We start from the raw sequence: 13,232 nt of genomic DNA, 5'->3' as shown, positions 1-13,232 counted from the left end.
AGATGACTCAACAATTAAGAGCACTTGACTGCTTTTTCAAAGGTCCTAAGTTCTATTCCCAGCAACCACATGGTGGCTCACAGCCATCTGTAATGGGATCAGATTCCTTCTGGTGTGCATGAAGATAGAGCACTCATATACATGTAATATTCAAATAAATAAATCTTAAAAAAATAAAACTAAAGATGTGATTCACCAACTGAAACTAATTTCAGCTACTTCTGCCCTCTAACCCTGACCCCAGCCTTCGTGGCCCAAAATAACCTTGCCAGTCAGCAAGCACAGAAGTAGTAACTCAGTTCCCTGGAGCCAGGAAGGGGAAGATGGTGACAGTGTAAAAACACAAGCTGCATAAACAGACTTCTGTGAATGGGATCTGAAACAAGTTAGAAAAGGGGGGGGGGGGGGAAGGTTCCATTTCAAGTTAGTACTTTCAAACCAAAAGACTAAATGAAAGATAGGAGACAAGAAACAGGAACTGGCAATGAGCCACAGATGAAACAGGACACGTGGGGGGGGGGGGGGGGTATACAGGTTGCTGATAGGCCACCAGTAGAGATGGGTAGCAAAGCAGTATATTTCAGTGACTGTTGACTTAGGCAGCTGAGCAGACCATCAATGAGTCTGCCCTTTCTGGGGAGAGTTGTCTTTCTTATAGTGCAAAGCATGTTTATTTGCTTACATATCAGACTGTCTCCCATTTAAAAACTAATGCATATGAGAGCAGTCTTGACTAATTCCCTAAGATTTGTCCCAGAATGAATTCTTTCTTAACTAAACTATTAAGTCTTTGTTTAAAAATACAAAGATATACAGTATTTTTTCCCAAATATATAACACGGTTGAAGTAAGCTCCAAGTTAGTCTCTTTTTAAAAAGCTTGAGTAAGCTTGATGAGGGTTAAGACACTTGACACCAAACCTGATGACCTGAGTTTGATCCCCTGGTCAAACTCGGTAGAAAGAGAGAACTGGCTCTTTATAAGTTGTCCTCTGTCTCCCACACGTACACCATGGCATGTGTATATATAAATAAATAAGTATAATAAAATCTTGAGTGTATCATTTGAAAATGTTGGCATTGTAAATAACAGATTTTGAGTTGACATGTAGTATTTCACTAGATACTAGGATAGTCTTAAATTATGCACCTGCAGCCGGGAAATGGTGGCGCTCACCTTTAATCCCAGCACTGGGAGGCAGAAGCAGGTGGATCTCTGTGAGTTCAAGGCCAGTCTGGTCTACAAGAGCTAGTTCCAGGACAGACGCCAAAGCTAAAGAGAAACCTTGTCTTGAAAAAACAAAAAATAAATTTATGCACCTGCTTGACCATAACAATTAATGCAATACTAATAATACTACATTACTAGTAATATAAATTTATTAATAATACTATTAATATGTTGGGAGTGTTGCTTTAAGGTGTGTTGCTTTTGTTTATGCTGCATTTGTTTAACACTGAAGCTATGTTACTGTGCCTGTCTAAAACACCTGATGGTCTAATAAAGAGCTGAACAACCAATGGCAAGGCAGGAGAGAGAAATAGGCAGGGCTGGCAGGCAGAGAGGATAAATATGAGAAGAAATCTGAAAGAAAGGGATCTGGGAATGAGAGGGGAAGGAGGAAGATTTCAGGGGTCACCTACCCAGCCACCCACCTACACAGTCAGACGTGGAGTAAGAAGGAAAGAAAAGGTATACAGGAACAGAGAAAGATAAAAGCCCCAAGGCCAAAGATAGATTGGATAATTTAAGTTAAGAAAAGCTGGCAAGAAACAAACCAAGCTAAGGCCAGGTATCCATAACTAAGAATAAATCTCCATGTATGATTTATTTGGGAGCTGAGTGGTGGGCCCCCCAAAAGACTAAAGAGCCAAAAGAGCAAAACATCTACAACATTAATACAATACTAGTTTGATTTCAAATATCCTATTGCACTGCCCCATAAATACATTCACGTTTGTCCAACTTGGGTCTCAATATGGAATTGAGAAGTTATCACATGTAAGTGCAACATTAGCAGGTAGTGATATGTATGTATGCACATGCACACACATACATGCACAGTTTCAGCAGGTTTTCTATTTGTTGCTGTCTACACAGTTATATCCATCCTTATTAGCTAGGATGTTGAAGTTTACAAACACTGGTTCTGACTAAAAGAAAATAATTTAAAAATTAAGTATTATTAAGTGTACTAAGTAATTACTAGTATGAGAGTTCTGGTATATGCTTTATTTTTACTATTCTACAGATTTCTTTTGAAACAGTCTTGCTTTATAGTGCAGGCTGTCCTCAAATTTGTCATTCTGCCTCGGCCTACTAAGTGCTAGGATTACTGATGTGCAACACCATAGCCAGCTGATGCTATAATTTTTACAATTTCCATATTGTTTTTAGCTTTATTTTATTTTCATATGCATGAGTGTTTTTCCTGCTTATAGACATGTGCACCATATGTGTGTCTGATGCTCTCAGAGATCGGAAGAGAGTTTGGATCCCTTGGAACTCAATTCTAGTAGCTGAGTTACTATCTAAAGACCACTATGTGGGTGCTGGAAACTGATTCTTGGTCCTCTGCAAGAGCAACAAGTGCTCTTAACTGCTAAACCACATCTCCAGCCATTATCTTTTTGTGTATGTGTGTACATAAGAAGTTGAACCCTGAGTCTTACACATCCTAGGCTCTATGGGCTAAACCTTCAGTACTGTCGTCTAGTTTTTCACTTGGGGGGGGGGGGGATTTTTGTTTGTTTTGATTTGATTTGATTTGATTTGATTTGATTTTCTAAACATGGTTTCTCCATATAGCCCTGACTTTCCTAAAAACTTATTGTGTAGACAAGGCTGTCCTGGAACTCAGAAATCCCCCTGCCTCTGATGAATCTGCCTCTGCCTCTCAAGTGCTGGGGTTAACTTTTCTTTTCTTTTCTTTTTTTTTTTTTTTTTTTTTTGACTTCACATTATAGTCCAGACTAGCCTGAAACTCTATGTAGTTAGTGCTGGCCTGGAGCTTGCAGCAGTTCTCTGGTCTCAGGCCCCAAGTTCTGGGATTTGAGAGTAGAGACACCGTGTCTAGCTGATTATAAATGTATAACCTCAGGTAAATTTGAGATTCAGGACCTCAGCTGTGGAGCAAGGCTAGTCTGTGTAAGTATCATAAGACTGAACAGCAGTGTGAGGCGTACGACAGACATTAAAATAAACAGTATTTCCCTCTGTAACCCCATCTACTTGCATTTTTAAGACTAATAGCAACTTTCAAAAACTTGTTTTTCGCCAGGCATGGTGGTACAGGTTCCAGTTATTCAGGAAGCCGAAACAGGAGTGTATATACAAGGCCAGCCTGGGCAACTCATCAAGACCCTGTCTTAAAATAAAAAGTAAAAAAGGGTTTAACCTTTAATTCCAGCACTCAAGAGGTAGAGGGAGGCCGATCTCCAAGTCCAAGGCCAGCCTGGTCTACAGAGTGAGTTCTAGGACAGCCAGAGCTACAGAGAGAGCCCTGTCTCAAAAAACAAAAATGAAATAAAATAATAAGTAAAAAAGGTGGGGGGGGTAGTTCAGTGGTAGAGCACCTGTCTAACATGTACGAGGACCTGAATTTGGTCCCCAGTTTCACACAAATACAAACAAAATTAATGTTAGATTGTCATATGGTTATAAGTGGTCTGATGAGCCGGATGTGGTGGGCACTCAGGGGGCAGGCGGACCTCTGTGAATTCTAGGTCAGTCAGGACTATATAGTGAGACCTGTCTCAACAGCAGCAAGCCTGAGAGATACTACAAGCCTGATGAACATACACAAGAAACTTATTGGTGCACGCCTTTAATCCCAGCATTTGGGAAGCAAAGACAAGCACGTCTCTGTGAGTTCGAGGCCAGCCTGGTTTACAGAACAAGTTCCAGGACAGTTCTAAAGCTACAGAAAAACCCTGTCTCAAAAAACCAAAACAAAATAAGAAACTTATTCAAGGATGATAAATAGCAGCAAATAACCTCTATGACATTCTGTATTGTACAGAATACTTTAGACATGCATCAAAATATATGTGCTATATATTGTTATAGAGTACTAAATATATATATTTTAAACATATATCATCATTTTTTATTTGTTGGGTTGTTTTTGTTTCCAGAAATAGTCTCTCATAGCCCAGCTAGCCTCCAACTTGATAAGTATTAACACCTTGAACTTCTGCTCCTAAGGCCTCCACCCCTGGAGGGCTGATCTTACAGGTAATATGCCACCACTCCCGGCTAGTCTCATTTAATCTCAATGTTTTTTCCAAGTGGTATTAGTTCCATTTCATAATAAGAAATAAACTCAAAGAATATCAGTCATGTGACCTCTGTCTCCTCATATTCTTTGCACCTATTCCTCCCTGCCTCCAGAAAACAGTGGCAAGAAGTCCTTGCTGGAACATATTCTAGTACAATCTTGCTTTCCTTTCTGGATTTGACATAGTCTGCTGGTGTTCTGCAGAAACCAACAGTAACTGCCATGTAACTGTTAAGCAGCAGAACCTGGATAGTAACTGGCTTTGTTTTATACATTAGGTCATCCTTGGACCAGCTCCTGATGTCGACGTACTGATCTAAGGTTCTGAAAAGCCCTACAGTGCACTTCCTACTTTAGATGGCCTTTCATATTCTTATCTATGAAAGATAGGGAATAAAACATGAGCAGACATCTGGAGAATCTATTAAAAATGGAAAGAGGGGATGTGTCAAAAAATCAGGTCTAAACAAAGATAAAGTGGTTCTACACAACATAGGGAAAATTAGTCCTCAAATTCAACATGAGCCTGAATCCCCACTAAGGAAAATGAAGTGATAAATGTTCTTGAATAAAATGTTCTTGGGGCTGGAGAAATGGCTCAGTGGTTAAGTGCACTTACTGTTCTTGCAGAGGACCTGAGTTTGATTCCCAGCATCCATGTAGTGGCTCACAACCGTTGGGAACTCCATTCCAAGGATCTGACATTCTGTTCTGAATTCTGTTGGATCCAGGCATGCGTAAGGTACACATACATAAATACAGGCAAATAAAAGAAAAATGTTCTTGAGTAAGAGGCAACTACCATGTCTGTGTGTCAAATGACATGGCAGTTGTCTTCAATGCCCATAGTAGGGGTGAGTTTTCATGCTGGCTATAAATTACTCTTAAATCACTTTCTTTTTTTAAAAAATATTTATTTATTTATTATGTATACAATATTCTGTCTGTGTGTATGCCTGCAGGTCAGAAGAGAGCACCAGACCCCATTACAGATGGCTGTGAGCCACCATGTGGTTGCTGGGAATTGAACTCAGGACCTTTGGAAGAGCAGGCAGTGCTCTTAACCTCTGCAGGCAATGCTCTTAACCTCTGAGCCATCTCTCCAGCCCTTAAATCACTTTCTTACTTGACACACCCTGTGTTCTCGGGGTCTAGTCACACAGTCCTGTTCTGACTGCACACTTCCTGCGCTCTCCACTACTAAACCAATGATAGATTTTAGTGCATCAGACCTATACTCCTCTTCCAAGCTTCAGCCTGTATGTCCAAGTACCCACTGCATGTCTTCTGGATGCCGTAGCATCCTCACATGCACCAAATCTCAAAGCTCAACTCACCTTTCCCCATCCAACCTGTTCCACCCCATTCCAACCAGAACTGTTCGAGTCACCTTGACTTTTTATCTCACATACTACACCTTCTATTCCTGTTGGTCTACATTGAATTATGCTTTAACCCACGTATTTCTGTCTCCCTGTGTATCTATTTCTCTGTGTGTCCGGATCTGTCTCTGTCTTTCTCAGCAAGTCTCTCTCTGTCTGTCTTTGTCTTTGTCTCTGTCTCTCTCTCCACACCAGGTATGGTGAGAACCCCTGTCATCCCAGCACTTGGAAAGCTGAGATAGAAAGACTATTGCAAGCTTAAGCCTGGTCTACACAGTGAATTCCAGGCCAGTCTGAACTGCACAACGACACATTGTCAAAAAAAAACTCAGAAAACAGCAGCTCTCCTGTCTAGATGACTGAAAGTGTCTTCTAAAGTAGTCTTCCAGAGCTCTCAGGCTCCCCAGACTCCACTCCCCACTGTCTTCTGCCAGTGTCCCCAGCAGAGATCTGGATAATCTGGTCCTCCCTAGTCACATCGCCTCTTTACCAGCCCCCCAATCTTACCTTAGACGCCCCTGTCCTTATTTCCTCCAACACACACATGCTTTCACCCAGGACTAAGGGATTTAGCTCAGTGGTAGAGTGCTTGCCTAGTACACATAGCCTTAGGATATGGAGAGGGAGGACTGCAGAATGAGCGCCAGCCTCTACTGCTCCTCCCCAGGGACACCCCAGACCAGTTTGCTTCCCTCGTTTATTCTTAGAATCAGGAATCTTCTCAGTGGGTCCAAATCACATATAATCTTTGGTATTGTGTCTCCTCCCAACTAAGCTGTAAGAGAAAGAGGTCAGCCAGGCAGTGGCAGCACACACCTTTAATCCCAGCACTCGGGAGGCAGAGGCAGGCAGATCTCTGTGAGTTCAAGGCCAACCTGGTCTACAAGATGTAGTTCCAGGACAGGCTCCAAAACTACGGCGAAACCCTGTTGAGAGAGAGAGAGAGACAGAGAGAGAGGGGGGGGGCACTGTTCATCACACTACCTGGCATAAGCACATTTGTTTTTGTTTGTTTGTTGAATGGATAAGTAAGAATGTAGAAGCAATTCATAAAAAAAAAAAAAAAAAAAAAAAAAAAAAAAAAGAAGAAGAAGAGGAAAACTACCATCCTTCCACGGCATAGCCACAAAAATCAAAACCAATCTATGTGACTTTCCATGTTTGCATAAGACCAAGTTATGGGGCAAAGGGTTAGTGAACTTAAGTGACCTGACAGAGAACGAGGAACCCACCAAACTGGCCAGTCTGCCAGGGACATCCTTTTAGCTGGCCTGCTGCTTTCTCGGGGGTTTTCACATTTTGCCCAGTTGCAATGCATGTTGCAAGCACAATTCTAAAGGTAACAAGGAGTTTTACTGAGCTACTAGAGTTTCATTTTCTAAGCCATGGCTGTCCCATTGTTGGGCTCTGGGTTAGTTCTGATTTCAGGCTTTAGGAACTCCAGTGCTGTAGAGATCCTTCAATAACTTTTATTTCCATTTTCTCCTTAAGGAGTCAAAGCGATGACTCGGCAGGTAAAGGCATTTACTGCCAACTCCAACACCTGAGTTCAAATCTTACATGATGGGAGAAGAAAACCAACTCCTACAAGTTTGTCCTCTGATCTCTACATATACACATTAAAAATAAAATATATTTTAAAATGTGTAAATAAAATATTTTAAAATCAAAATTTCTCCTCGAGGAATAAAAAAACATGGTTTAAACATCCAAGAAGCACTCCAGAAATAGGTATAATTACTATGTGTCAATTAAACCACAAGGCAGAGCCAGGCATGGTGACACATTGACTATAATCCCACCGCTTGGGAAGCTGAAGCAGGAGGATCAGGAGTTCAAGACTCAGTCTCAGTTACAGGAGATCTTGTCTCAATGTCCTTGCCCTACACCCTCACAAAAGGCACCAAAGTATGCATACCATTTATATCCTTTCTTACAGAAAGCCAAGACTGTCTAAAATTCATCATGTAATACCATATTGTATAATATAAAACTATACAGCTCCATATAGCTCTGCCAGCATCGAGTTTTGTATTTGCTTACGTATTGGTTTTTTTAAGACTATATAATCCTGGCAAACCTGCAATTTGCTATACAGACCAGGGTAGTCTTTAATCCTGTGTCAATCTTCCTGCCTCCTGAATGTTGAAATCACAGGCGTGCATTACCATACTCTACATTTATTTCTTTTTTTTAAATTTATTTATTATGTATACAGTGTGCACACCAGAAGAGGGCACGAGATCTCATTACAGATGGTTGTGAGCCACCATGTGGTTGCTGGGAATTGAACTCAAGACCTCTGGAAGAGCAGCCAGTGCTCTTAACCTCTGAGCCATCTCTCCAGCCCCTACATTTATTTCTTGAATTAGTTCTTTCTATACATCAGGAATGCTTGAGGACTGGGCATGAGCTTTTCTATGTGACATCACTGCTAACCTGAAAGGTGAGTTGGACTGGATAGCTCCTGTGAGTTTTCCCTTTGTCAACCCAGACCGTGCCCAAAAATCACATTTTGGAACTTTCTAGGTTTTGGATTAGGGAGGTCCAAACTGTAGAATGTTTTATTATCTTTAATTATGTGTAGGTAAGCCGGGTGGTGGTGGTGCACACCTTTAATCCCAGCACTTGGGAGGCAGAGGCAGACAGATTTCTGTGAGCTCAAGGCCAGCCTGGTCTACGGAATGAGTTCCAGAACAGGTTCCAAAGCTACAGAGAAACCTGATGTGGGATTCCCTTCTGTATACCATTGGTTAATAAAGAAGCTACTTTCAGCCAATGACTTAACAGAATATAGCCAAGCTGGAAAAGATAGAGAGGTGGAGTCGGGGAGAGGCCATGTAGCTGCCACCGGGAACAGACAAGCCAGAAACTTGCCTGTTAGCCACAGCCATACCATGATACACAGATTAGTAGAAATGGGTCAAATTAAGGTGTAAGAGCTAGGCAATAAGAAGCTAGAGCAAATAGGCCAAACAGTACTACAGTTTCTGTGTCGTTATTTCGAGTCTGGACAATTGGGAAGGAACAAGCTGCCTCCTACTACAGAAACCCTGTCTCAAAAACAAACCTACCAAAAAAAAAAAAAAAAAAAAAAAAAAAAAAAAAAAAAAAAAAAAACTACCCCTCTAGCTGAGAATTACCCTGATCTTCCTACCTTAATTCTGAGATTTACAGGTGTGTGGCCCCAAGCCAAGACAGAATTTAGGTTCTTTTTGCTTTTGTTTTTTGTTTTTAGTTTTTGTTTTTGTTTTTCAAGACAGAGTTTCTCTGTAGCTTTGGAGCCTGTCCTGGAACTCACTCTGTAGACCAGGCTGGCCTCAAACTCACAGAGATCCACCTGCCTTTGCTTCCTGAGTGCTGGGATTAAAGGCATGTTGGTGTGGGAGAATGGCCTATATTCTGTCAATTATATTTTAAATAAACGCTTATTGGCCAGTAATAAGGCAGGAAGTATAGGTGGGACAACCAGACAGAAAGTAGAGGCAGGTCAATGAGAACAGGAGAATTCTGGGAAGAAGGAAGCCCATTCCTCAGCAGACCTGCCCAGCCACAGAAGAATCAAAATGTGACTGCCTCGCTGAAAAAAGTACTGAGCCATGTGGCTAACATAGACAAGAATAATGGGCTAATATAAGTTATAAAAGTTAATAAGAAGCCTGAGCTAATGCACCAATCAGTTTATAGTTAATGTAGACCTCTGTGTGATTTTTTTGGAACTTAACTATTGCGGGAACCAGCAGGACAGAAACTCAGACAACAGCATGTGCAGCTACCGCCCAGCTTAGTATTTAGGTTCTTAACCAACATACTCTGTTATATCTTGATGGTTAGTAGTAGTGGTGCTTTTTCTGTTTTATACAGTAGAGAAGAAAAAATTACTATTAGAATCAAAACCTGAATGTAGCCTCCCTAGTTTCTAGGGATGGTGGTACACATCTTTGATCTCAGCACTCGGGAGGCAGAGGCAGGCAGATCTCTCAGTTTGAGGGCCAGCCTGGTCTACAGAATGAGTTTCAGGACAGCCAAGGGTGCACAGAGAAACCCTGTCTTGAAAAACCAAAAGGAAGGAAGGAGGAAAAGAAGGACAAAAGGGAAGAAGGAAGGAAGAGAGAGAGGGAGGGAGGGAGGGAGGGAGGGAGGGAGGGAGGGAGGGAGGGAGGGAGGAAGAGGAAGGGAGGGAGGGAGGGAGGGGCTAGAAAAATGATTCAGTAGTTAAGAGTATTTGCTACACTTGCAGAGGACTTGGGTTTGTTACCTGGCACCCACATGGCAGCTCACAACTATCTGCAACTCCAGTTCCAGGGAATTTAATGCTCTTCTAACATTTATGGACACCACACATGCAAGTGGTGAACATGTATCCTTGCAAGCAAAATGCACATATAACAATAAAGAAATCTTATAAGATGTAAAGCAGCCTGGCAGTGGTGGCGCACAACTTTAATGCCAGCACTTGAGAGGCAGAGACAGGCAAATCTCTGTGAGTTTGAGGCCAGCCTTGGCTACAGAGCAAGTTCCAGGACAGGTTTCAAAGCTACAGAGAAACCTGTCTCAAAAAACAAAACCAAACAAAAAAGATGTAAAGGAAAAAAATTAAGTGGACAATGAGGATACAAGGGAGATCAATTACAAATAGTAAAAGAAACGAAATTCAGAGCTTTTAATATCTCAGAGAAATAGAATGAGGCCTCGAAAAGAAAGAAAGCCACCATAGTGGAGGTCAGAGAGATGGGAACATCCTAGAGGCAGGGCAGGAGATTGGGGGCTACACAGGACACCGCCACTGAGAAGTACTTACTATTGCAGAAAATGGCTATCCAGCTTCTCAAATCAGACATCTACCCACTGAATTCGCACCTTGCTCTGTGGGCTGTGGCATTCTAGTAAGTCTACCAGGCATGTCCAACCTTTTGACATTGTAATGTGATGAAATCATCTTCAAAGGTTACAGTGGGGAACTACACAACTGAGTTACTAAAAAAAAAAAAAAATGAGTTGATAAAAAAGGGGGGGCTATGAAATGGCTCAGCAAGTAAAAGTGCCTACTGTGCAAGCCTGAAGTCCTGGGGAGACCTCCACAGCTGCCTTGTGTGTGCTGCCACCACACACACACACACACACACACACACACACACACACACAAAATCATAATCTATTTTAATTGTCAAAACCGAGGCTCAAAATGTTCTAAGTGCATTTACAGTTTCTGTACTGAGCCGCACGCAGGCTTTCCTTGGTCACAAGGGGCTGCCTGTGGCCGAAGGACTACTAGGTGAACACTCGTCAGCCTTTCCCGCAATTGCACTCCCTGCAGCAGCTGGAAGAATGAAGTCACAAACCGTGAAGCAGAAAGGCCACAGCCAAAGGAACAGGAGACAGTGGACAAGCATGGTCTGACCCAGAAAATCAGAAGCAGTCTTGGGAAGCCTTAGAAGACTGAGATCTCAGAACGACTTTCCACCATGAAAGGAAATGAGTCCTAACAATGGTGTGTAGGGCTGGACACGGAGCACGTTTATGTGATCCCAGCATGCAAGGACACTGAGACAAGAGAACTGTAAGTTCAAGACTGTCTGGCCCATGTAGCCAGACTGTCTCAAAAATCAAAGAGAAGGAAGAGGGAGAGAGGGAAAGGGTGGGAGGAAGGAGAAAGAAGGACTAATGATTAGTATTAAAATATTTGAGGGTCCAGACTGGGAACTTCTTGGTCACTTCTAAGTTCAAAAAGATCACGAGTGAATCTTGGTACTGTGCACACACCTCTAATTCTTGAAATCACAGCTTTGGGGCCAGCCTGGATTACATAGTTAGTTCCAGGATGGCTTGGGCTACAGAATAAAAGTCTACTTTTTTAAAGGCATTTATTGACACAGAGTAAAATGAATTAAATTTGCTATCATTAGTCCCTGTCTCTGCACTAATGTTTGGCCACTGGCCACCAGGACACCAAGCCCTTCTGGGTTTCCCCCTGCCTCCCTGCGTGCTGCTCAGTTTCCTTTGCCACTTCTTCCTCCTCTTCCTGATCTCTCAGCGACTGTGCATCAGTCCCCAGGCCTCCAGTTCCTGGTCTATCAACACGTTCATTTCCATGGTGATCTCATCCCATGTCATCCTTTTAAATATTACTATATCCAGGTATGTAGGCTCACAACTGTTATCCCAGCACCTGAAATGTTGAGGCAGAGGGACTGCCATGAGTCCCAAGATAATCTAGGCAACTCAGTTGTGAGTTTCAGGATAGCCAGCTACAGAGTGAAACCTTATCTCAACAAACAAAACACGAGAGAGGCAGAAGACAGACCAACCTCTGAGTTCCAGGTCAGAGCTACACGGTGAGACTCAAACAGCCACTAGCCCCGGTGTCTCTCCCATCACTTGTGTGACATCCACACTTGGCTATCTAAAACTTACCTCAGACTTGGCATGGCCAATACTATTATTTCTTTTCTATTTGATTTTATTTTGCTTTGCTTATTTGTTTATTTATTTATTTGTTTTTTGAAACATGTGTGGCCCTGGCTGTCCTGGAACTCACTCTGTAGACTAGGCTGGCCTCGAACTCACAAAGATTCCCCTGCCTCTGCCTCCTGAGTGCTGGGATTAAAGGTGTTCACCCAGTCATTTTATTTATTTCTTCAGTGGGGTGGAGTCAGGTGACAGCTCAAGGGAGCGGGCTCTTTTCTTCCACCTTGTGGGTCCCTGTGATGAAACTCGGGTCATCGGGCTTAGCAGCTGTTAGCCCCTGAGCTGTCTCAGCTGCCTCTAGCAAGCACTACATTCCCGACCTTCCTCTTCCGAGCTCTACTGCTCATGGATGTCTGTATCCTTTCAAGCCACAAATCGTGAAGTCATCCTTAAGTCCTACAGTTCCCTGTCTCCAGTTTGAGAGGTGGCCTTGCTTCTCCGTTCAGAACATCCCCAAGCTCAGCCATTCTGCCCTTCTAGTCGGCTTGCACACTCCTCAGCCAGTGGGGCCCTTGGGTGAAGAGGGCCTTGGGGGATTGGGAAGGAAGTGAAGCCTGCCATCAGCCACTCTCCTGCTGGTGATTCTCCAGGACATTATCTACACATTAGTCTATGTTCCTTAGGGTTCTGATTTGCAGAACCATCTACTTCTGAAACCTCTTAGGCCAGGAAATTCTTTGGCATCAACATTTCCTGTGGCAAGGAGACAATTTTTACTTTATCAGCTATTCCAAAAGTCAATAGATTTGACCAGAGTGCTAATAAAATACCTGCTGAGCTGGGAGCTGTAGCTCAGGGCCTGGATGTATAGTGCAGCACAAGGCCCTGGGTTTACTCCCTGGCACCACACACACACACACACACACACACACACACACACAGCAATGACAATAATAAATTTCAAAACCTGTCAATATTCTGAGGTAAGTCTTTAACTTCCTGCAATTCAGATCAGTGATTATCAGTTGGAAACAGTTTTCCCCTCTCTATAGGGGATATTTGGCAATGTTGGGGGTAGTTTGGGTTGTCACAACCAGAAGTAAGGGGTGCATTAGCATCAGGTGGGCAAAATTCAACGGTATGGCTAAGTATCAGATGCAGGC

The sequence above is a fragment of the Arvicola amphibius genome, chromosome 3, assembly GCF_903992535.2.
Source record: "Arvicola amphibius chromosome 3, mArvAmp1.2, whole genome shotgun sequence".
Taxonomy (NCBI): Eukaryota; Metazoa; Chordata; class Mammalia; order Rodentia; family Cricetidae; genus Arvicola; species Arvicola amphibius.
The sequence above is the reverse complement of the archived record's forward strand: the minus strand, read 5'-3'. Positions refer to the sequence as shown.